Here is a 22,428-nt window from a genome sequence, read left to right as displayed (position 1 = left end):
AGCCTGGAGAGATGTCCAGTTCTCATAGAGGTCCACCTGACTGTGAATCCCCTTCAGCAAGAGACCAGCTGGAGGTAGGGCAAGCCCAATGATAAACACAGAATACATATGGGCAACAAGCCCTGGGCCCCATGGTTGCATGCATTGGTGCTTTGAATCCTGCATCGTTCATGCCGTTGCCTGGGGAGGTTGAATCGGATATATGTGACCGAGATCAAATTACTCCAAAGCCTCAGCATTGGTATGTAGAATATTAGTGAAGACATCAACACTATTAAATAATACATGGAATCATGTAGTAACCAAAAAAAGTGTTTTTTTATGTTTCATATTTTAAAGTAGCCACCCTTTGCCTTGACGACAGCTCTGCACCAATTCAAAGGTGCACTGATGATTATGTTTCAGAACCTTGTTTCAGAACCATGACCTTTGGCCATAGGGCTATACTTTACAATAGGACTCAACTCTGACTTCCGCATCCATCGGTAGTCTAAAATGTGGCACAAACTGGTGAATTGTTCACACCGAACCGAGCTATTAGATTATCTTTCTGTAAATGAATGGAAACATTCACACCTCCATTCATTTACAGAAAGATGGTCTAATAGCTTGGTGTGAATGTTTGTGTCCCAGATTCTCCTCTCACACTGGAGTACTGCATTGGGCAAAATCAGCTGGCAGGTGGTCCCGGAGCTGAGAGAACTTTGGTAAATACAACAGCACAATTACACTTCACATGTGGACTGACAATTTTTGAAAAAATACAATACTTGAGCCTTATAGCCCATTACTTAAACAAAGAGTGGGTGCTCACAGAGTGGGACAGTTCCCAGCTCAAACCTGCAGATAACATAAGGCTAGCTATTGTGAAAAAATACTTGTGGATCTTGTTGATTTCCTCTATTACTTCAAAGAGGCCATGCTCGCCTTGGAGGCAAGTGAGCAGCCTACTCTTCCCCTGGTAATTGTGTGGTTCCAAAGGATAAAGCCTCACCTACAAATGGATTTGTGGTGTCAGAGTGAAGCCAGCTGCGAGCCTGCGACCAGGTACAGTGGATGACATCCTTTTCCTGCACAGCAATTTGAGAGAATCTGAGAGATGAATGGACTGTTTTTGTAGTTATTGTTTTAGTAGTTTTATTTGTTGGCTAATATTAGAAGACTCTTTCAAAGCGATTTGAGTTGTCAATGTGCTGCATTATATTGTTTAAAAAAATTATATATATTGTTCTCAATTCCTGGCATGGATTATTATTAGCCAAATGTTGAATAGACATGCTGACACATTAATTAATGCAGGCAAATAGCAATAATAACCAACTGTCTGTAGTCATAAAACAATTAGGCTAAATACATTTATGTCTTTTTGTTGGGTAATGGATCGGCTCACAGAACTCATATGAGGTGGCTTCTTTCTTCAATATAATCATTCAGAAGATTCAACCCATTGGTCTTCTTTTTTACATTTTAATTGAAACTTTATTTAACTAGGCAAGTCAGTTAAGAAGTCAGTTGTTATTTACAATGGCGGTCTAGGAATAGTGGGTTAACTGCCTTGTTCAGGGGCAGAACGACAGCTTTTTACCTTGTCAGCTCGGGGATTCAATCCTAGCGACAACGCTCGAACCATTCGGCTACATGTAGCCCAACAGTAAATTAAATTGGATCACCAGGTTCATTTTTCATTACGTTATAATAATCCATGCATTCTGGGAATGTTATAAAGTCCAAAAGTTATGAGCAGAGTTAGAAAGTTGGATGTCAGAAGAATTACAATGGAAATGTACTTTTAATCCGTCTTGCCTGCATATTTCAAGACATGGCATCCAAGGGTGCTGTGAGATACCCAATGGGCTGAACGATACTTTTCTCATCAATCATCTTGAAAAAACAAATATTTAAAAACTGGAAATCAACCAATCCTCCGTCGTTAACATAATGGAAAGGTAAAATGCTTTATTGTGAAAGTGTGTGTGACGGAGAGAAACAAAATGGTGAAGTTGGTGGAGAGAGATGCAGGACCTGGAGATGGGGGTGTGAACATATGGGTCTGATCAGGTGTGATGTAGTTGACGTTTGTGTGATGTTGTCATTTGTATGTTTCGTCGTGTTTAAAAAAAAAAACAAAGGAAAAATGACAGCTTGCAACACAAATCTGATTATTTATTTAGTTTACATTCTTCATTGTAACCACAATGGCACAAATAATTGAAAACACACATGCAACATGAGCAGATTAACTTGGTCAAAACATTTCTTTATTAAAGACTATCTGAAATAATGTTGGTACCACAAATTAGTGAGTCACTCAGCTTTATGCTGACAAATATAGCTTTATGCTGCAAAATAGCCTACTAAATAGGCCAAGCCAAAATAAATAAATGTAATTGCCTAAATAAAATAGTCAATTTCATAAATAAAACAAATAAATGAAATAACTCAGGTCATCTTTGTCATAAATGTTCTTCTTCACATCAGCAAAGAAGGAATCCATGTCTCAGAAATTCACTTTATATAGAGAGGATATCAGTCTTTCCACACTGTGCTAAAAAAAGTCAGTTTGATACATTAGAAAAGTTTTTATGAGGGAGAGAATCCAAAAGCAATACCTAAAGCAAAATCAATCTTCTAACTCCCTCTAACGATAGCGTGGAGCAATGACGGAATTACGCAATTTACCACCATCAACACAAATGTGTCGCGGCATAAGCTCAAAACATTTAATTGAGGAACCGCTGTACCTTTTAAGCCTACATTCAGTAACATCTATAAAGTCAGAAAAAAAAGAAACGTCCCTTTTTCGGGAAAGGGATGTTTTCAAAGATAATTCATAAAAATCCAAATAACATCACATCTCTTCATTGTAAAGGGTTTAAACACTGTTTCAATGAACCATAAACAATTAATGAACATGCACCTGTGGAACGGACGTTAAGACACTGACAGCTTACGGACGGTAGGCAATTATACACAGTTATGAAAACTCAGTACACAAAAGAGGCCTTTCTACTGACTCTGAAAAACACCAAACGAAAGACGCCCAGGGTCCCTGATCATCTGTGTGAACGTGCCTTAGGCATGCTGCAAGGAGGCATGAAGACTGCAGATGTGGCCAGGGCAATAAATTGCAATGTCCGTACTGTGAGACGCCTAAGACAGCTCTACAGGGAGACAGGACGGACAGCAGTTCGTCCTCGCAGTGGCAGACCACGTGTAACAACACCTGCACAGGATCAGTACATCCGAACATCACACTGCGGTACAGGTACAGGATGGCAACAACAACTGCCTGAGTTACACCAGGAACGCACAATCCCTCCATCAGTGCTCAGACTGTCCGCAATAGGCTGAGAGAGGCTAGGCTGAGAGAGGCTGGACCGAGGGCTTATAGGCCTGTTGTAAGGCAGGTCCTCACCAGACATCACTGGCAACAACGTCGCCTATGAGCACAAACCCACCGTCGCTGGACCAGACAGGGCTGGCAAAAAGTGCTCTTCACTGACGAGTCGCAGTTTTGTCTCACCAGCGGTGATGGTCGGATTCGTGTTTATCGTTGAAGGAATTAGCGTTACACAGAGGCCTGTACTCTGGAGCAGGATCGATTCGTGGAGGGTCCGTCATGGTCTGGGGTGGTGTGTCACAGCATCATCGGACTGAGCTTGTTGTCATTGCAGGCAATCTCAACGCTGTGCGTTACAGGGAAGACATCCTCCTCCCTCATATGGTACCCTTCCGGCAGGCTCATCCTGACATGACAATGCCACCAGACTATTGCTCATTCTGTGCATGATTTCCTGCAAGACAGAAATGTCAGTGTTCTGCCATGGCCGGCTAGGGCCATTCCCCCAGAAATGTCTGGGAACTTGCAGGTGCCTTGGTGGAAGAGTGAGGTAACATCTCACAGCAAGAACTGGCAAATCTGATGCAGTCCAAGAGGAGCAGAGGCACTGCAGTACTTAATGCAGCTGGTGGCCACACCAGATACTGACTGTTACTTTTGAACTCCCCTTTGTTCAGGGACACATTGTTCAGTATGTCTCAGTTGTTGAATCTTGTTATGTTCATACAAATATTTACACATGTTACGTTTGCTGAAAATAAACGCAGTATGTATACACATACATACAAGTTATTTAGGTCAGATAACTTGTGACGCAGATTATGCAGATGACGCCGATGATGCAGGTGGCGGTTGAAATGCAGGCCAAAGTGAGACACAGGTGTTTGGGATAAGCTCCGTGTCGATGGAGCCTCATTCAAGCTCATTCTAGCAAATAGTAGCATATTCCCTTCATAGTGCACTACTTTTGACCAGGGCGCATAGGGACTAAGGCCCTATCTATGGGTGTGAGAGGAGAGTGGCTACAGCACCGGTCAGACAGCTGAGCCTTTGGTTCTCTCCTAATTGAGGTAATTTATTATCCTAACAGGCAGCGCAGCTGTGGCTTTACAACATCGCACCAATTAAACCCAGATGCTGAAATGAAAGACACGGACAAACGTGACTGGACGATGAATCAAAAGACCATAACTCAAATCTGAGTATTAAATGTGACAGAATGTGACCGAGGAGAAGCGAGGAGGATGGCTCTCCAAAAACACCCTGCTGATGCTGGTAACAGGAAGCAATATCATTATCGATTGTAATTCAAAAACATATCTCAAATGACCTGATAATTAAAATGAATGTAAAATGGATTAAGAGTAAAATACAAAATAAGATCAGGGAGTTTAATTTCATTCTTAGATTTCTGTAATATATTTATTTTTCCTAACAAAAATGGCAGTGGTCAGGATCAGGTGGATTGGAGTGAATGGCCCAGGAAATGTGGAACATAACAGGAAGAAATCAGGTCACTATGGCGATTGCTACAGGGCATTGATAACACCGACATACTGTGATTGGCCTGCCTTTTCTCTCTCTCTCCCAGTCAGAACCCTTTACATGTTGTGCCCTGGGAACAGGCACAAACGTGAGTAAGACAGATAATGACATGGACGGAAGAAAAGGAGGATGGCACAACCTTAGAGATCAGCTCACAGATGAACATAGCATTTCCAGAATGAAGGATTTCTTCTTGTCATGTGACTCCAATGGAAAATAACAAATAAGGACCTTTCTTGATGACATCTTGAGATAGTTTGTACTGTTCCTTTATGGCTCGAAAGACCATGAAAAAAAGTAAAGAACCGTATGATAAGTTGTGTCTGAGATAGTCTACCTTTGTACACATCTTTATGGTGTCACCAATCAAACATTCTGAATGGCTCACCCAATATGGCTGCCAGTCCACCTAGCATGCACGAGTGCTTAAAATTGGAATATACTAATTTTAATTATAGAGTTTGGGTGGGTCCAAGGTAGAGTGTATGTGAAGGGCAAAGTGGGACGTGTGAGTACCTGGGTCATATGAGAGTGGCTGGCAGGACTATAATGTGGAGAACCTTGTTAGATTGAGCAAGACTCGAGATATCAAAGATGAAAGGAGCAAGGGCTGCACGATTTGCAAAAAATATCTAAATGCGATTTTTTTGTGAAGATTTTGCGAATATGAATTGTGATTTTCAAACACTTGGGTGAAAACTTGGTCATTCCATCAGACATGCTTAACACAATTGGCAGGGTAGAGAACATCACTTCTAAAATGAGATCGTAGGAATGAATACATACTGTGCTAACTGGATACAAAACCAAATTAAACAAATATTTTCCCACATTGCTTCACATATGATAATATTATTGCACCTACATATTAACAAACATTCATTTTTCACATTATCATCAAAATACAGTGTGCTATAAGCGCAGCACTAATTATTTAATTACATTATGAATTCCTATTTTACCATTATGAGTTCTTAAATAATATACGTTTTATTTCTTTATTTAAGTTTGATTTATTTCACCAGCCATACTGTAGGTTTAATTGTGTATAAGTAGGCTCAATGATTATTATAATTCAAAGTGCTTTAACATGTAAAGTGTAGCCTGTTTCCAAAAACATTGGAGTCTGGTCCAGTAATTCAATGCGATGGCCTTTAGCACGTCTGTGCCATTATCGTTATGCACACTTGCTGCTCCTCATTTAGGCCCCAGGCGGCTAAAGCTTCTCTCAACCTCAGAGTGATGTTTTCACCCCGTGATCTCCGGGGATGTAGCCTATGTCTGCAAGCACCGACCATTCAGTTGAAACTCCTCATCAATAAAGTGTACTGTCAAACGAATGACTGTCGGTTGTTCTGCTAGACAAAAGGTATGTTGGAGTCACATAAATCAACATGTGTAAGCTCTGTTTCAACTTCTTCCCTTGATTGTGTTTAGTTGGGATGCTGACTTGGGAAAAATATGGGTGAATCTTTTATCTCCTGTCCAGCTTGTTAATTATCTTGTTGAAGCCGCCTTTGCTGACAGTGTAAATATGAATCATGTCTTTGGCTATGCGATAGTCTCAGTGATTTCTCTGTTTTTTAGTAGGGCGTTACACTTGAAAACGCATCAGCAATCAATACCTGAATAACGTAGGTGGCTGGCTATGGCTGAGTGTCTTTGCTGCTGTTTGGCACTTATTTCACCATGCAATCATCGTAAAGTAGGGAATGGTACTTTTTCAAATTATTGAATAAATGTGTCGTGTTGCCTCTTATTGTCGCCACAATTCCGAGGTACTTTATGCACATTTGGTTGACATCAGTTTGCCTGTAGCTGAAATATTTCCATACGACGGAAGGTCATTCCCGTTGGCACTAGCAACACTCATGTTTCCAACACTGTGAAGCCTTTTTTCCCCTCACCAGGACAATTGTGATTGGCCAGCATGTGCATGCCACGCAGAGTGAGAGAGCCCGCTTGTGATTGGTCAGCACCCTCCTATGCATGCAGGGAGTGAATTAACGGAGTCTAGCGCATCTCATTGGAGGAGGTACCGTAGTCTAGTTTTACTTGTATTAAAGAAAGGAGAAAAGTGCAGCCTCTTGCAATATGGATATTACACATCTCAATATCACAATTTTGATCTGAATTTGATCATGCAGCCCTAAAAGGATTACATGCAGTCCTAGAGAGAGTATCTCCCTCCACCCTCCTTTAGAATTCCAGCTCTGTCTGGAGCTCCCCTGAAGCCTTCTCCATCCCAGTACTGACTTAAAACCCCAAAGACAAAATGAGTGCTTCTCTGGTGTACCCTTGGCAGTGGTGTCTTGTTCCTCAAGGGAAGTAGTGCTCTACCTGAGCAGCACAGACAGAGCAGTGATATCAGCAGCCTGATGGGAAGCATGAAACCTATGTGTTTTATGAGGAGAACGAAAGGCCCTGAACCCAATTATCTTTTCTTTGTTAAATAAAACTCCACTGGCCGTCATTTCAACATGCAGACCACCCCCCCACTGTGATTACAGATTTAATTAGCTGAGGACCTTGCTTCAGGGAGACTCCTAAATCCATATTGATATTTCTGCAGAATGTGGAGATAGGGTCTTGTCCTCATGATCAGCTACAGAGACGCTACTGCAGAAAGAAGGGGATGAAGTGATGATTTCAAAAAACTTACTCACTCATGTTTACTTTTTCCACTGAGACTAATAGTTTTATTGCTCTATGAGGCTGAACAGCATGGCTGAATTATGCAGAGCTTGGCAGAAATCAATGCTGTTTCTCTGCAAGTAGCTCGGATTTAAAGAGCCCTGCTGTCAGAATAGCAGCATTTCTGTTATTGACATTAGAGAATATTCCACAGCTAATCTGATATAAATTGATTAAGTGTTCTGAGACCTTCAGCCCCATTTGGAGAGTGTAATCAATTATTATTATTATTTTATTTTTTTGGGGGGGGGGCAGTAGCATTGTGATCATGAAGGTGAAGCACCCTTAAACAGAATACTCCATGTACACTGAATTGTATGTGGTACAACTTACCATCTCTTACTTCACACATCACAGCTATGATTATAGTCATGGCAACATACTGTAACTACATACAACAAACTGTAGGCAACCGAACCAACGTTGTACTGTCAAGACTACAGGAAACAGTTGACACTTAACAATTAGACAACCAACAGCTACTATACATGTCAAGAGTACAGTACATTCGAGTGTTGTAATGAATAGTAAGAGGTGACGCTAGAGTATGGAAGTGTCAAGTGGACCTCTTCAAACCCCACTCATGTATTAATATTTTACTAGCATCACACACATAAATACCCACACACACACACACACTCCATCCCTCCTTCCCTTGTTCCCATTGGCTCAGAAAAGAGAGAGGCCCCACGACATATACCTGTCTCCTGCTTCATCAAGGATGACATGAGGTGCTCTCCGGTGCTCTCCGCTGCTGACAGCGCTGCCTTACGGGGGAACTGGAGCTGTCTCACAGCCTCCCACATCACACTGCTGCCAGGCACCAGGCTACGCCCATGACAAACACACACACACATGCGGGGCACACAAAGACCCAGAATACATACAGTAGGCACACATGTACAGGCACACAAGCACCAAGGGCACATAAATACCACACAAATACTGAGCAGCACACACTCCACACACAAACATCGAACAGACAGAAATAACACAAACATATATAATAACACACACACACACACAAAAAGAAAAACAGAGGAGAGTAGCTTCTTGTATAATCCCAGCTAGCACATAATGTTCTGAGAACATTATATTTATTAGAGCTTGGTTGTCCTATGTTTATTTTGCATACAACCCCACCACAACTTTCTGGGAATAATGCAGAATAGTTGCTTGGCTTGGAACATTGTCAGCACATTTAATGAACTTGACAAAAATAAAAATATATTGGTATTTCATTACTTTAACAGCACGTTTCCTAAAAGTTCAAAAATGGTAACATTTCATAAAAATGTTGGAAATGTTCTCAAATAATTCAGAGAACATTAAACCACTTTCTTGATGGCTTCCCGAGTGGTACAGTGGTCTAAGGTGTCACTACAGACATGGGTTCGATTCCAGGCTGTGTCACAAATGGCCATGACCGGGAGTCTCATAGGGCGGCGCACAATTGGTCCAGAGTTGTCCAGGTTAGATGAGGGTTTGGCCCTTTACTTGTTTCATCACGCTCTAGCGACTCCTTGTGGTGGGGCCGGGCAACAGCAAGCTGACTTTAGTTGTCATTTGAAAAATGTTTCCACCGACACATTGGTGCAGCTGGCGGGTGTTAAGGAGCGTGGTTTAAGGGCGGGGTCATGTTTCGGAGGACGCATGACTTGACCTTCGCCTCTACCAAACCCTTTGGGGAGTTGCAGCGATGAGACAAGATCGTAATTGAAAAAGTGGGTAAAATAAAACTTTTTAAAACATGTTCTTCTGTGGGAATTTCAACGTAACGTTTTCTGCAGGTTGCCTCATGGTTCTATTTTAAAGTCATGTTCTCAGAACATTAAGAAAACGTTCCATAAAAACCACAAGAAAACATTACTAATGTTTCCTTAACATTCTAAGAATGTTATTTAAAAACATCAGGAACATGTCATGTTTTGCTCTTTCCATGACATAGACTGACCATGTGAAAGCTATGATCCCTTATTGATAAATCCACTTGGACCAGTGCAGATGCCGTTGAACGGAGAATGGTAGGTAGGTGCCAGGCGAACCCGTTTGAGTGTGTCAAGAACTGCAACGCTGCTGGGTTTTTCACACTGAGCAGTTTCTCTTGTGTATCAAGAATGGTCCACCACCCAAAGAACATCCAACCAATGGCAGGCCAGTGGTCAAAAATGGGTCATTGATAAGAGGTCAAAGGAGGCTGACACGACTTGTGCAAAGCAACATACGGGCTACAGTTAGTCAACTGACAGTTCAGTACACAATTCGTTCACAAAGACCCATAAAATGATGCACAACTCGTTGTACCTTGACACGAATGGTGTATGGCAGCCGACGACCTTACAGAGTTCCACTTCTTCCAGCAATAAACAAGAAACTATGGTTGCAGTGGGCTAAGGAATGAAAACACTGGACACTGGAGAATTGGAAAAACATTGCCTGGTCTGATGAATCCTGGTTCCTGCTGTTTCACGCTGATGGGAGGACTAGGGTATAGAGCAAAGCAGGAGTACATGCATCCATCATGATGCGTGACAACATTGCAGGTGTGGGGTGGGGTGTGTGGTGTGTTTTGATCGCACACATGGGGCCATTGATAAAAGCTGAGCAACACTTGAATGCCACAGGATATCTGAACATCATTGCCAATTAGGTGCATCCCTTCATGGCAGCAGTATTTCTATCTGTGAATTGATTATTTCAATAGGATAATGCCCCATGGCAAAAGGCTAGGACTGTTCAAGAATGGTTCCACGATCATGACAGCGAATTCAGCTTACTGCAGTGGCCTGCCCAGCCACCAGTTCTCAATCCAATTGAGTATCTGTGGGATGAGATGGAATGAACTATTCAGAGTAGAGATCCACTACCAGCCAACTTAACAACTGTGGGACACCTTGTAGAGTCAATTCCCTGACGAATTGAGGCTGTTCGGAGGGCAAAAGTGTGTGCAACTCAATTTTGGGAAGGTGTTCCTAATGTTTTGTTCATTCAGGTGTGTTGGCCCAGCCCAATAATTGAGTGCTTGTTTCCTTTGAAATGGGGTTTGTTTAAATAGACTAAAATGACGCAGCTTTGTGTTAGCTAAAAAAAACATGGATGTTCGCTCCACAATGTTGAGAACAGAAAACAGAAGATCATAAGTTTGAATCTCACTGACGACGTGTGCATGATTAATGCCTAAGCCAACGCATTTCCAAATGTCCTATACAGTTGAAGTGGGAAGTTTACACACACTTTAGCCAAATGCATTTAACTCAGATTCTCACAATTCCTGACATTTAATCAGAGTAAAAATTCCCTGTCTTAGGTCAGGTTAGGATCACCACTTTATTTTAAGAATGTGAAATGTCAGAATAATAGGAGAGAGAAGGATTTATTTCAGCTTTTATTTCTTTCATCACATTCCCAGTGGGTCAGAAGTTTACATACACTCAATTAGTATTTGGGAGCATTGCATGTACATTGGGTCAAATGTTTTGGTTTGCCTTCCACAAGCTTCCCACAATAAGTTGGGTGAATTTTGGGCTCATTCCTCATGACAGAGTTGGTGTAACTGAGTCAGTTTTGTAGGCCTTCTTGCACGCACACACCTTTTCAGTTCTGCCCACACATTTTCTAAGGGATTAAGGTCAGGGCTTTGTAATGGCCACTCCAATACTTTGACTTTGTTGTCCTAAAGCCATTTTGCCACAAATTTGGAAGTATGTTTGGGGTCATTGTCCATTTGGAAGACACATTTGCAACCAATCTTCAACTTCCTGACTGTTGTGTTGAGATGTTGCTTCAATATATCCACATAATTCTCCTACCTCATGATGCCATCTATTTTGTTAAGTGCACCAGTCCCTCCTGCAGCAAAGCACCACACAACATCATGCTGCCACCCCCATTCTTCACGGTTGGGATGGCGTTCTTTGGCTTGCAAGCCTCCCCCTTTGTCCTCCAAACATAACGATGGTCATTATGGCCAAACAGTTCTATGTTTGTTTCATGAGGACATTTCTCCAAAAAGTACAATCTTTGTCCCCATGTGCAGTTGCAAACCATTGTCATGCTTTTTTTATGGTGGTTTTGGAGCAGTGGTTTCTTCCTTGCTGAGCGGCCTTTCAGGTTATGTCGATATAGGACTCGTTTTACTGTGAATATAGATACTTTTGTGCCTGTTTCCTCCAGTATCTTCACAAGGTCCTTTGCTTTTGTTCTGGGATTGATATGCACTTTTCGCAAAAAAGTACGTTCATCTCTAGGAGACAGAACGTGTCTCCTTCCTGAGAGGTATGATGACTGCGTGGTCCCACGATGTTTATACTTGCGTAATATTGTTTGTACTTTCAGCCGTTTGGAAATTGCTCCCAATGATGAACCAGACTTGTGGAGGTCTACAATTTTTTTCTGAGGTCTTGGCTGATATCTTTTGATCTTCCCATGATGTCAAGCAAAGATACACTTAGTTTGAAGGTAGGCCTAAAATACATCCACAGGAACACCTCCAATTATGTCAATTCGCCTATCAGAAGCTTCTAAAGCCATGTCAACATTTTCTGGAATTTTCCAAGCTGTTTAAAGGCACAGTAAACTTCTGACCCGCTGGAATTGTGATAGTGAATTATAAGTGAAATAATCTGTCTGTAAAACAATTGTTAGAAAAATGACTTGTGTCATGCACAAAGTAGATGTCCTAAACGACTTTCCAAAACTATAGTTTGTTAATAAGACATTTGTGGAGTGATTGAAAAACGAGTTTCAATAACTTCAACCGAAGTGCATGAAAACTATATAATAATAGCAGCACTGTAGAAACTATTACACTCAACGGAACGACTTGATTAGTGTAGTGTCAACAACGCAGCCACTGCCAGCTAGCCTACAAAGTCAACAACGCAGCCACTGCCAGCTAGCCTACTTCAGCAGTACTGTATCATTTTAATCATTTTAGTCAATAAGATTCTTGCTACGTAAGCTTAACTTTCTGAACATTCGAGACGTGTAGTCCACTTGTCATTCCAATCTCCTTGCATTAGCGTAGCCTCTTCTGTAGCCTGTCAACTATGTGTCTGTCTATCCCTGTTCTCTCCTCTCTGCACAGACCATACAAACGCTCCACACCGCGTGGCCGCTGCCACCCTAATCTGGTGGTCCCAGCGCGCACGACCCACGTGGAGTTCCAGGTCTCCGGTAGCCTCTGGAACTGCCAATCTGCGGTCAACAAGGCAGAGTTCATCTCAGCCTATGCCTCCCTCCAGTCCCTCGACTTCTTGGCACTGACAGAAACATGGATCACCACAGATAACACTGCTACTCCTACTGCTCTCTCTTCGTCCGCCCACGTGTTCTCGCACACCCGAGAGCTTCTGGTCAGCGGGGTGGTGGCATCGGGATCCTTATCTCTCCCAAGTGGTCATTCTCTCTTTCTCCCCTTACCCATCTGTCTATCGCCTCCTTTGAATTTCATGCTGTCACAGTTACCAGCCCTTTCAAGCTTAACATCCTTATCATTTATCGCCCTCCAGGTCCCCTCGGAGAGTTCATCAATGAGCTTGATGCATTGATAAGCTCCTTTCCTGAGGACGGCTCACCTCTCACAGTTCTGGGCGACTTTAACCTCCCCACGTCTACCTTTGACTCATTCCTCTCTGCCTCCTTCTTTCCACTCCTCTCCTCTTTTGACCTCACCCTCTCACCTTCCCCCCTACTCACAAGGCAGGCAATACGCTCGACCTCATCTTTACTAGATGCTGTTCTTCCACTAACCTCATTGCAACTCCCCTCCAAGTCTCCGACCACTACCTTGTATCCTTTTCCCTCTCGCTCTCATCCAACACCTCCCACACTGCCCCTACTCGGATGGTATCGCGCCGTCCCAACCTTCGCTCTCTCTCCCCCGCTACTCTCTCCTCTTCCATCCTATCATCTCTTCCCTCTGCTCAAACCTTCTCCAACCTATCTCCTGATTCTGCCTCCTCAACCCTCCTCTCCTCCCTTTCTGCATCCTTTGACTCTCTATGTCCCCTATCTTCCAGGCCGGCTCGGTCCTCCCCTCCCGCTCCGTGGCTTGACGACTCATTGCGAGCTCACAGAACAGGGCTCCGGGCAGCCGAGCGGAAATGGAGGAAAACTCGCCTCCCTGCGGACCTGGCATCCTTTTGCTCCCTCCTCTCTACATTTTCCTCCTCTGTCTCTGCTGCTAAAGCCACTTTCTACCACTCTAAATTCCAAGCATCTGCCTCTAACCCTAGGAAGCTCTTTGCCACCTTCTCCTCCCTCCTGAATCCTCCCCCCCCCCCCTCCTCCCTCTCTGCAGATGACTTCGTCAACCATTTTGAAAAGAAGGTCGACGACATCCGATCCTCGTTTGCTAAGTCAAACGACACCGCTGGTTCTGCTCACACTGCCCTACCCTGTGCTCTGACCTCTTTCTCCCCTCTCTCTCCAGATGAAATCTCGCGTCTTGTGACGGCCGGCCGCCCAACAACCTGCCCGCTCGACCCTATCCCCTCCTCTCTTCTCCAGACCATTTCCGGAGACCTTCTCCCTTACCTCACCTCGCTCATCAACTTATCCCTGACCGCTGGCTACGTCCCTTCCGTCTTCAAGAGAGCGAGAGTTGCACCCCTTCTGAAAAAACCTACACTCGATCCCTCCGATGTTAACAACTACAGACCAGTATCCCTTCTTTCTTTTCTCTCCAAAACTCTTGAACGTGCCGTCCTTGGTCAGCTCTCCCGCTATCTCTCTCAGAATGACCTTCTTGATCCAAATCAGTCAGGTTTCAAGACTAGTCATTCAACTGAGACTGCTCTTCTCTGTATCACGGAGGCGCTCCGCACCGCTAAAGCTAACTCTCTCTCCTCTGCTCTCATCCTTCTAGACCTATCGGCTGCCTTCGATACTGTGAACCATCAGATCCTCCTCTCCACCCTCTCTGAGTTGGGCATCTCCGGCGCGGCCCACGCTTGGATTGCGTCCTACCTGACAGGTCGCTCCTACCAGGTGGCGTGGCGAGAATCTGTCTCCTCACCACGCGCTCTCACCACTGGTGTCCCCCAGGGCTCTGTTCTAGGCCCTCTCCTATTCTCGCTATACACCAAGTCACTTGGCTCTGTCATAACCTCACATGGTCTCTCCTATCATTGCTATGCAGACGACACACAATTAATCTTCTCCTTTCCCCCTTCTGATGAACAGGTGGCGAATCGCATCTCTGCATGTCTGGCAGACATCAGTGTGGATGACGGATCACCACCTCAAGCTGAACTTCGGCAAGACGGAGCTGCTCTTCCTCCCGGGGAAGGACTGCCCGTTCCATGATCTCGCCATCACGGTTGACAACTCCATTGTGTCCTCCTCCCAGAGCGCTAAGAACCTTGGCGTGATCCTGGACAACACCCTGTCGTTCTCAACTAACATCAAGGCGGTGGCCCATTCCTGTAGGTTCATGCTCTACAACATCCGCAGAGTACGACCCTGCCTCACACAGGAAGCGGAGCAGGTCCTAATCCAGGCACTTGTCATCTCCCGTCTGGATTACTGCAACTCGCTGTTGGCTGGGCTCCCTGCCTGTGCCATTAAACCCCTACAACTCATCCAGAACGCCGCAGCCCGTCTAGTGTTCAACCTTCCCAAGTTCTCTCACGTCACCCCGCTCCTCCGCTCTCTCCACTGGCTTCCAGTTGAAGCTCGCATCCGCTACAAGACCATGGTGCTTGCCTACGGAGCTGTGAGGGGAACGGCACCTCAGTACCTCCAGGCTCTGATCAGGCCCTACACCCAAATAAGGGCACTGCGTTCATCCACCTCTGGCCTGCTCGCCTCCCTACCACTGAGGAAGTACAGTTCCCGCTCAGCCCAGTCAAAACTGTTCGCTGCTCTGGCTCCCCAATGGTGGAACAAACTCCCTCACGACGCCAGGACAGCGGAGTCAATCACCACCTTCCGGAGACACCTGAAACCCCACCTCTTTAAGGAATACTTAGGATAGGATAAAGTAATCCTTCTCACCCCCCTTAAAATATTTAGATGCACTATTGTAAAGTGGCTGTTCCACTGGATGTCATAAGGTGAATGCACCAATTTGTAAGTCGCTCTGGATAAGAGCGTCTGCTAAATGACTTAAATGTAATGTAATGTAAATGTAAAAACTTCTGACTTCAACTGTATGTGCTTAACCCAAACTAAGCTAGCAGTGTTACTAAAAGTATTATTATTATTATTATTATTAAAAGTCTTATTGGAACAGTCAGTGAACGTTTTTAAGGAAGTTATTCAAAAACATCCAAATAATCTTTAGAGTTTGTTCAAAATATTCACAACATTTACTGAATGTTCTCAGAATATTATTTAATTACCTTCAAATAACCTATAATTTCCATTCTCAGAATGTCAATAAAACCTCCCAGGAAAACTCAGGGAAACATGATAAAAGGATCTCCCAAGCAACCTAAACATTCAATTGCATTCTCAGAATGTTTAAACACATTCCGTTTTACCGGATAGGAAACGTATGGCTTCGTTCCCACAACTTCCAAGTAACCAAATGTGCTAACTGGAATGTGCCTTCTGACAGGTGTCAAGGTAAAGTATTACATATCTTACAGGAAATATAAATACTTATGGAACTTCTAGCTGTTTCCTCTACCATGAGCCACTACACATGGCTGATCATAGTAGCAAGGGAGATCCTACTGTCTCCCAGTCAGTAAATTCCTTATATTACAGGAAATTCTCTGTTTCCTTTTAGTTGTATCTTGTCTGTTAAATTAGGTGATTTAGAGATGTTAATGCAGTATTGATCAACATATATAGTTGAAAACCTACATTTAATGAACCACAGTATGGAGACAAGGGAGGAGGTCAAGAAGATAGTAAATCCATTCTCATGCACTTACTTCTACTGCTTATCCTATGGGCCATTATCTGAGGGCTCTCTCCTCGCTCTCACAGATCAAAGTGACAGGGCTGGACAGGGCCTGGCTGGAAAATGGAAAAAAACATTAGGCTGTTTAAATCAGTGTAGTAAGAAAACCCACACAGACTCAGTAAACACACAGTAAAACACTAGTACGTGGTGGTTGTTGTGGATACACTGGCTCCAAACATGGACACAGAGCTTATGGCCGGAGGGAGAAACACTAACTATCAATTCCTTGCCTTTAGTTTGTTTGTAATTTTGGGGGCTCAAAGCTGGTCGCCATGACAGATCTCTCTGTACACTATGACAGATATCTCTCTCTGTGCTTTAGCTCAGTGAGAAACTTAACCGCTGATTATTATACCATACAGTAATAACACAGGCAGAAAGAGTCAGGCTTCAGTGAGGGAAAAAAGTATTTGATCCCCTGCTGATTTTGTACGTTTGCCCACTGACAAAGAAATTATCAGTCTATAATTTTAATGGTAGGTTTATTTGAACAGTGAGAGACAGAATAACAACAACAAAAAATACAGAAAAACGCATGTCAAAAATGTTTGGTTCCAGGTAGAACCCTTTCCACAGAGGGATCTGTCTGTTACCAGAAAGGGTTCTCCTTTTGGACCCTGGAGTGTATAATAGAGTTGAATATTTCGCGGTATTTTACAAATGTTCCACCCCGAGAATAAATCCCCTTTCTCCCGGGTAACCTGGTATTTCCTGTCAAAACAGGAAGTGTCATTTAAAAGCAATATAAAGCATATACAGTTGAAGTCGGAAGTTTACATACACTTAGTTTGGAGTCATTAAAACTAGTTTCTCAACCAATCCACAAATTTCTTGTTAACAAACTATAGTGTTATAGTCGATTAGGACATCTACTTTGAGCATGTCATTTTTCCAACAATAGTTTACATACAGATTAAATCACTGTATCACAATTCCAGTGGGTCAGACTTTTACATACCCTAAGATGACTGTGCCTTTAAATTCCAGAAAATTATGTCATAGCTTTACAAGCTTCTGATAGGCTAATTGACATAATTTGAGTCAATTGGAGGTGTACATATGGATGTATTTCAAGGCCTACCTTCAAACTAAGTGCCTCTTTGCTTGACATCATGGGAAAATCAAAAGAAATCAGCCAAGACCTCAAAAAGAAATTGTAGACCTCTACAAGTCTGGTTCAACCTTGGGAGAAATTTCCAAACGCCTGAAGGTACCACGTTCAAGAATAAACACCATGGGAAGACGCAGCCGTCATACCACATGTTCTGTCTCCTAGAGATAAGCATACTTTGGTGCGAAAAGTGCAAATCAATCCCAGAACAACAGCAAAGGACCTTGTGAAGATGCTGGAGGAAACAGCTACAAAAGTATCTATGTCCACAGTAAAATGAGTCCTATATCGAAATAACCTGAATGGCCACTCAGCAAGGAAGAAGCCACTGCTCCAAAACCACCATTAAAATTAGCCAGATTATGGTTTACAACTGCACATGGGGACAAAGATCCAACTTTTTGGAGAAATGTCCTCTGGTCTGATGAAACTAAACTAGAACAGTTTGGCAATAATGACCATCGTTATGTTTGGAGGAAAAAGGGGGATGCTTGCAAGACGAAGAACACCATCCCAACTGTGAAGCACTGGGGTGGCAACATCATGTCGTGAGGGTGCTTTTCTGCAGTAGGGACTGGTGCACTTCACAAAATAGATGGCATCAAGAGGTAGGAGATGTATGTGGATATATTGAAGCAACATCTCAAGACATCAGTCAGGAAGTTGAAGCTTGGTTGCAAATGGGTCTTCCAAACGGACAATGACCCCAAGCATACTTCCAAAGTTGTGGAAAAATGGCTTAAGGACAACAAATTCAAGGTATTGGAGTGGCCATCACAAAGCCCTGACCTCAATCCCATAGAAAATTTGTGGGCAGAACTGAAAAAGCGTGTGCGAGCAAGGAGGCCTACAAATCTGACTCAGTTACACCAGCTCTGTCAGGAGAAATGGTCCAAAATTCACCCAACTTATTGTGGTAAGCTTGTGGAAGGCTACCCGAAACATTTGACCCTAGTTAAACAATCTAAAGGCAATGCTAGCAAATACTAATTGAGTGTATGTAAACTTCTGACCCACTGGAAATGTGATGAAAGAAATAAAAGCTGAAATAAATCCTTCTCTCTCCTACTATTCTGACATTTCACATTCTTAAAACAAAGTGGTGATCCTAACTGACCTAAGACAGGGATATTTTACTAGGATTAAATGTCAGGAATTGTGAAACTGAGTTTAAATGTATTTGGCTAAGGTTTTTGTAAACTTCCGACTTCAACTGTATTTACCCCAAAAATATATGGGGGATTGGAAATGATGCAGACAATTTCATTGACGGAAGCAACAATCGTTCCACAATATTAAAGCTGATCAACCCCTTAAAAAATATATATAATAAAATTAAATGTTTTGTTGTCTTTATCTTCATCATTCTAATGACATTCACTTTCACTTCTCTTCATGAAGATTGAATGGTTATGGGTTTGAATAAATAACTGCTATATCCTACCGCCATCACATGTTGAATATTCTTTAAAACTACCTGTGAATTATATTGGCTGCTGTATTTAACATTCACCAAAGAAAGCTTTTGGCAAAAGAATTGCAACAACAAAAAATAATATCCAGCAAGCTATTCTAGGCTAGCTTTTCCTGCATGGAACTCCAAGAGCAAAGGAGTGTTTTATAAGGAGAGGCCAGCAGAGCACAGCATAAGTATTGCGCAATTTACAGAGGCTATGAATTAGAAGATTTTTAGCAAAATATAAGGCTAATACTGCATTGAACATATTACCTGAAAGAGGTAGGCCAGAACATCTATATACAGTGCATTTGTAATGTATTCAGACCCCTTCCCTTTTTCCACATCTTGTTACGTTACAGCTTTACTGTAAAATCAAATAGATTGTTTTGTTTCCCTCATCAATCTACACACAATACCCCATAATCACAAAACAAAAACGTTTGGACTTTCTTTGCAAATGTATATATATTAAAAAAAATGTTTTTACATAAGAATTCAGACCCTTTGCTATGAGACTTGAAATTGAGCTCAGGTGCATCCTGTTTCCATTGATCATCCTTGAGAAGTTTCTACAACTTGATTGGAGTCCATCTGCGGTAAATTCAATTGATGGTACATGATTTGGAAAGGTAGACACCTGTCTATATTAGGCCCCACAGTTGACAGTGTATGTCAAAGCAAAAACCAAGCCATGAGGTCGAAGGAATTGTCCGTAGAGCCCCGAGACTGGAATGTGTCGAAGCACAGATCTGGGGAAGGACACCAAAAATGTCTGCAGCATTGAAGGCCTTCATCATTCTTAAATGGAATAAGTTTGGAACCACCAAGACTCTTCCTAGAGCTGGCCGCCCGGCCAAACCGGGGAGAAATAACCCGATGTTCACTCTGACAGAGCTAGGAGAACCTCCCAGAAGGACAACAATATCTGCAGCAGTGGCCAGATGGAAGCCACTCCTCAGTGAAAGGCACTTGACAGCCTGCTTGGAGTTAGCAAAAAAGGCACCTCAGGATCTCAGATGGGGCGAAGATTCACCTTCCAACAGGACAACGACCCTCAGCACACAACCAAGACAACCCAAGAGTGGCTTTGGGACAAGTCTCTTAATGTCCTTGGGTGACTTAGCCAGAACCCGGACTTGAACTCGATCAAACATCTCTTGAGACCTGAAAATAGCTGTAGCGTAATACCCAAGAAGACTTGAGGCTGTAATCACAGTCAAAAGTGCTTCTACAAAGTACTGAGTGAAGGGTCTGAATACTTATGCACACTTTTTTTTACATTAGCAACTAATAAAACATTTAAAAACATTTGTTTTTGCTTTTTCATTATGGGGTATTGTGTGTAGATTGATGGGGGGTAACAATTTGAATCAATTTCAGAATAAGGCTGTAACGTAACAAAATGTGGGAAAAGTCAAGGGGTCTGAATACTTTTCAAATGCACTGTATAGTGTTATACACTACCTTTCAAAAGTTTGGAGTCACTTAGACATTTTTGTCCATTAAAATGACATCAAATTGATCAGAAATACAGTGTAGACGTTATAACAATCTATTGTAGCTGGAAACGGCAGATTTTTTATGGGTTATCTTACATAGGCGTACAGAGGCCCATTATCAGCAACCATCACTTCTGTGTGCCAATGGCATGTTATGTTAGCGAATCCAAGTTTATAATTTTAAAAGGCTAATTGATCATTAGAAAACCCTTTTGCAGTTATGTTAGCACACCTGAAAACTGTTGTTCTGATTAAATAAAACTGGCCTTCTTCAGACAAGTTGAGTATCTGGAATATCAGCAGTTGTTGGTTCGATTACAGATTCTAAATGGCTAGAAACAAAGGACTTTCTTCTGAAACTCGTCAGTCTATTCTTGTTCTGAGGAATGAAGGCTATTCCATGCGAGAAATTGCCAAGAAACTGAAGATCTTGTATAGCGCTGTGTACTACTCCCTTCACAGAACATTGCAAACTGGCTCTAACCAGAATAGAAAGAGGAGCGGGAGGCCCCGGTGCACAACTGAGCAGGAGGACAAGTACATTAGAGTGTCTAGTTTGGGAAACATATGCCTCACAAGTCCTCAACTGGCAGCTTCATTAAATAGTACCCGCAAAACACCAGTCTCAACGTCAACAGTGAAGAGGTGACTCCAGGATGCTAACCTTCTAGGCAGAGTTCCTCTGTCCAGTGTCTGTGTTCTTTCGCCCATCTTAATCTTTTCTTTTTATTGGCCAGTCTGAGATATGGCTTTTTCTTTGCAACTCTGCCTAGAAGGCCAGCATCCCGGAGTCGCCTCGTCACTGTTGACATTGAGACTGGTGTCAACGTCAACAGGATTATTTATTTTGGATGCAATTTGAATGGAGTTGATGGAGAGAGAGAGAGTTCAAGCAACGAGATTTGAGTGACAGGCTGTGGAAAAACTCTGCAGCTGCAATTAAAAATATTATCATCTGTACAATTAAAAACAAGGTGACCCCCACGAAAGCCAGATGGAGATGGGTAAATTAGATGCACATTCTGTTTTTATAATACTCTAGCATAGGCCATACTGCAGCAAATGTAGGCCTACCTGTCACAAAAACAAAAGTTACCATGATGAGATGATAGGTCTACATACATTGTCAACTGCGCTCATACTGAGATGGGCTGTCTTGTCTCCACCCTGAGCATTGATTAAACATGCAGAGGCCGTAGATAAGCCAGATATCGCATATAATTTAACAGTTACATTTCACGCCATGCTGAATTTATAAATAATGTATTATAATTTACTGGTTTATCGCAGTTATTTATCATGGGAAAAGGGAGTGGTTTCGAGGAGCTAAACTCCAGTAACAAAGCCATTCCTTGTTTAACACAGCAGCCACATATCATTAGGTAGGCCTATATGCACATGTAAAAAATAAAAAAATATATTGGGTAACTATCATTCCATGATATCGTTGTTACGAAATACACTGAACAAAAATACAAACACAACATGCAAAGTGTTGGTCCTGAGCTAAAATATAAGATCCCCAAAAATGTCCATACGCACAAAAAGCTTATTTCGTTCAGATCTTGCGCCCAAATTTCATTACATTCTCTTTGTGAGCATTTCTTCTTTGCCACTATAATCCATCTACCTAACAGGTGTGGCATATCAAGGACCTGATTAAACGGTATTATCATTACACCGGTGCAACTTGTGCTTTGGACAATAAAAGACCACTCAAATGTGCAGTTTTGTTATACAACGCAATGCCCCATATGTCTCAAGTTTTGTGTGAAATTGGCAATTGTGTGCAATTGGCATGCTGACTGCATGAATGTCAACCAGAGCAGTTGCCAGAGAATGCAATGTTCATTTCTCTACCAT

At 42.6% G+C, this 22,428-nt stretch overlaps 1 protein-coding gene across 1 annotated transcript in view; it reads right to left on the bottom strand.

Annotated features, from left to right (window-relative positions):
* Window positions 1-22,428, bottom strand: part of LOC124004004 (alpha-1,3-mannosyl-glycoprotein 4-beta-N-acetylglucosaminyltransferase C-like) — a 185,582-nt gene that overhangs the window by 78,069 nt on the left and 85,085 nt on the right. The window contains exon 2 of the mRNA XM_046312724.1: window positions 16,465-16,549. The gene's annotated coding sequence lies outside the window, so the exon portion shown is untranslated. The remainder of the gene's footprint in view (window positions 1-16,464; window positions 16,550-22,428) is intronic.

Source organism: Oncorhynchus gorbuscha, linkage group LG02 (assembly GCF_021184085.1).
Source record: "Oncorhynchus gorbuscha isolate QuinsamMale2020 ecotype Even-year linkage group LG02, OgorEven_v1.0, whole genome shotgun sequence".
Taxonomy (NCBI): Eukaryota; Metazoa; Chordata; class Actinopteri; order Salmoniformes; family Salmonidae; genus Oncorhynchus; species Oncorhynchus gorbuscha.
This window is presented reverse-complemented; position numbering and strand designations above follow the sequence as displayed.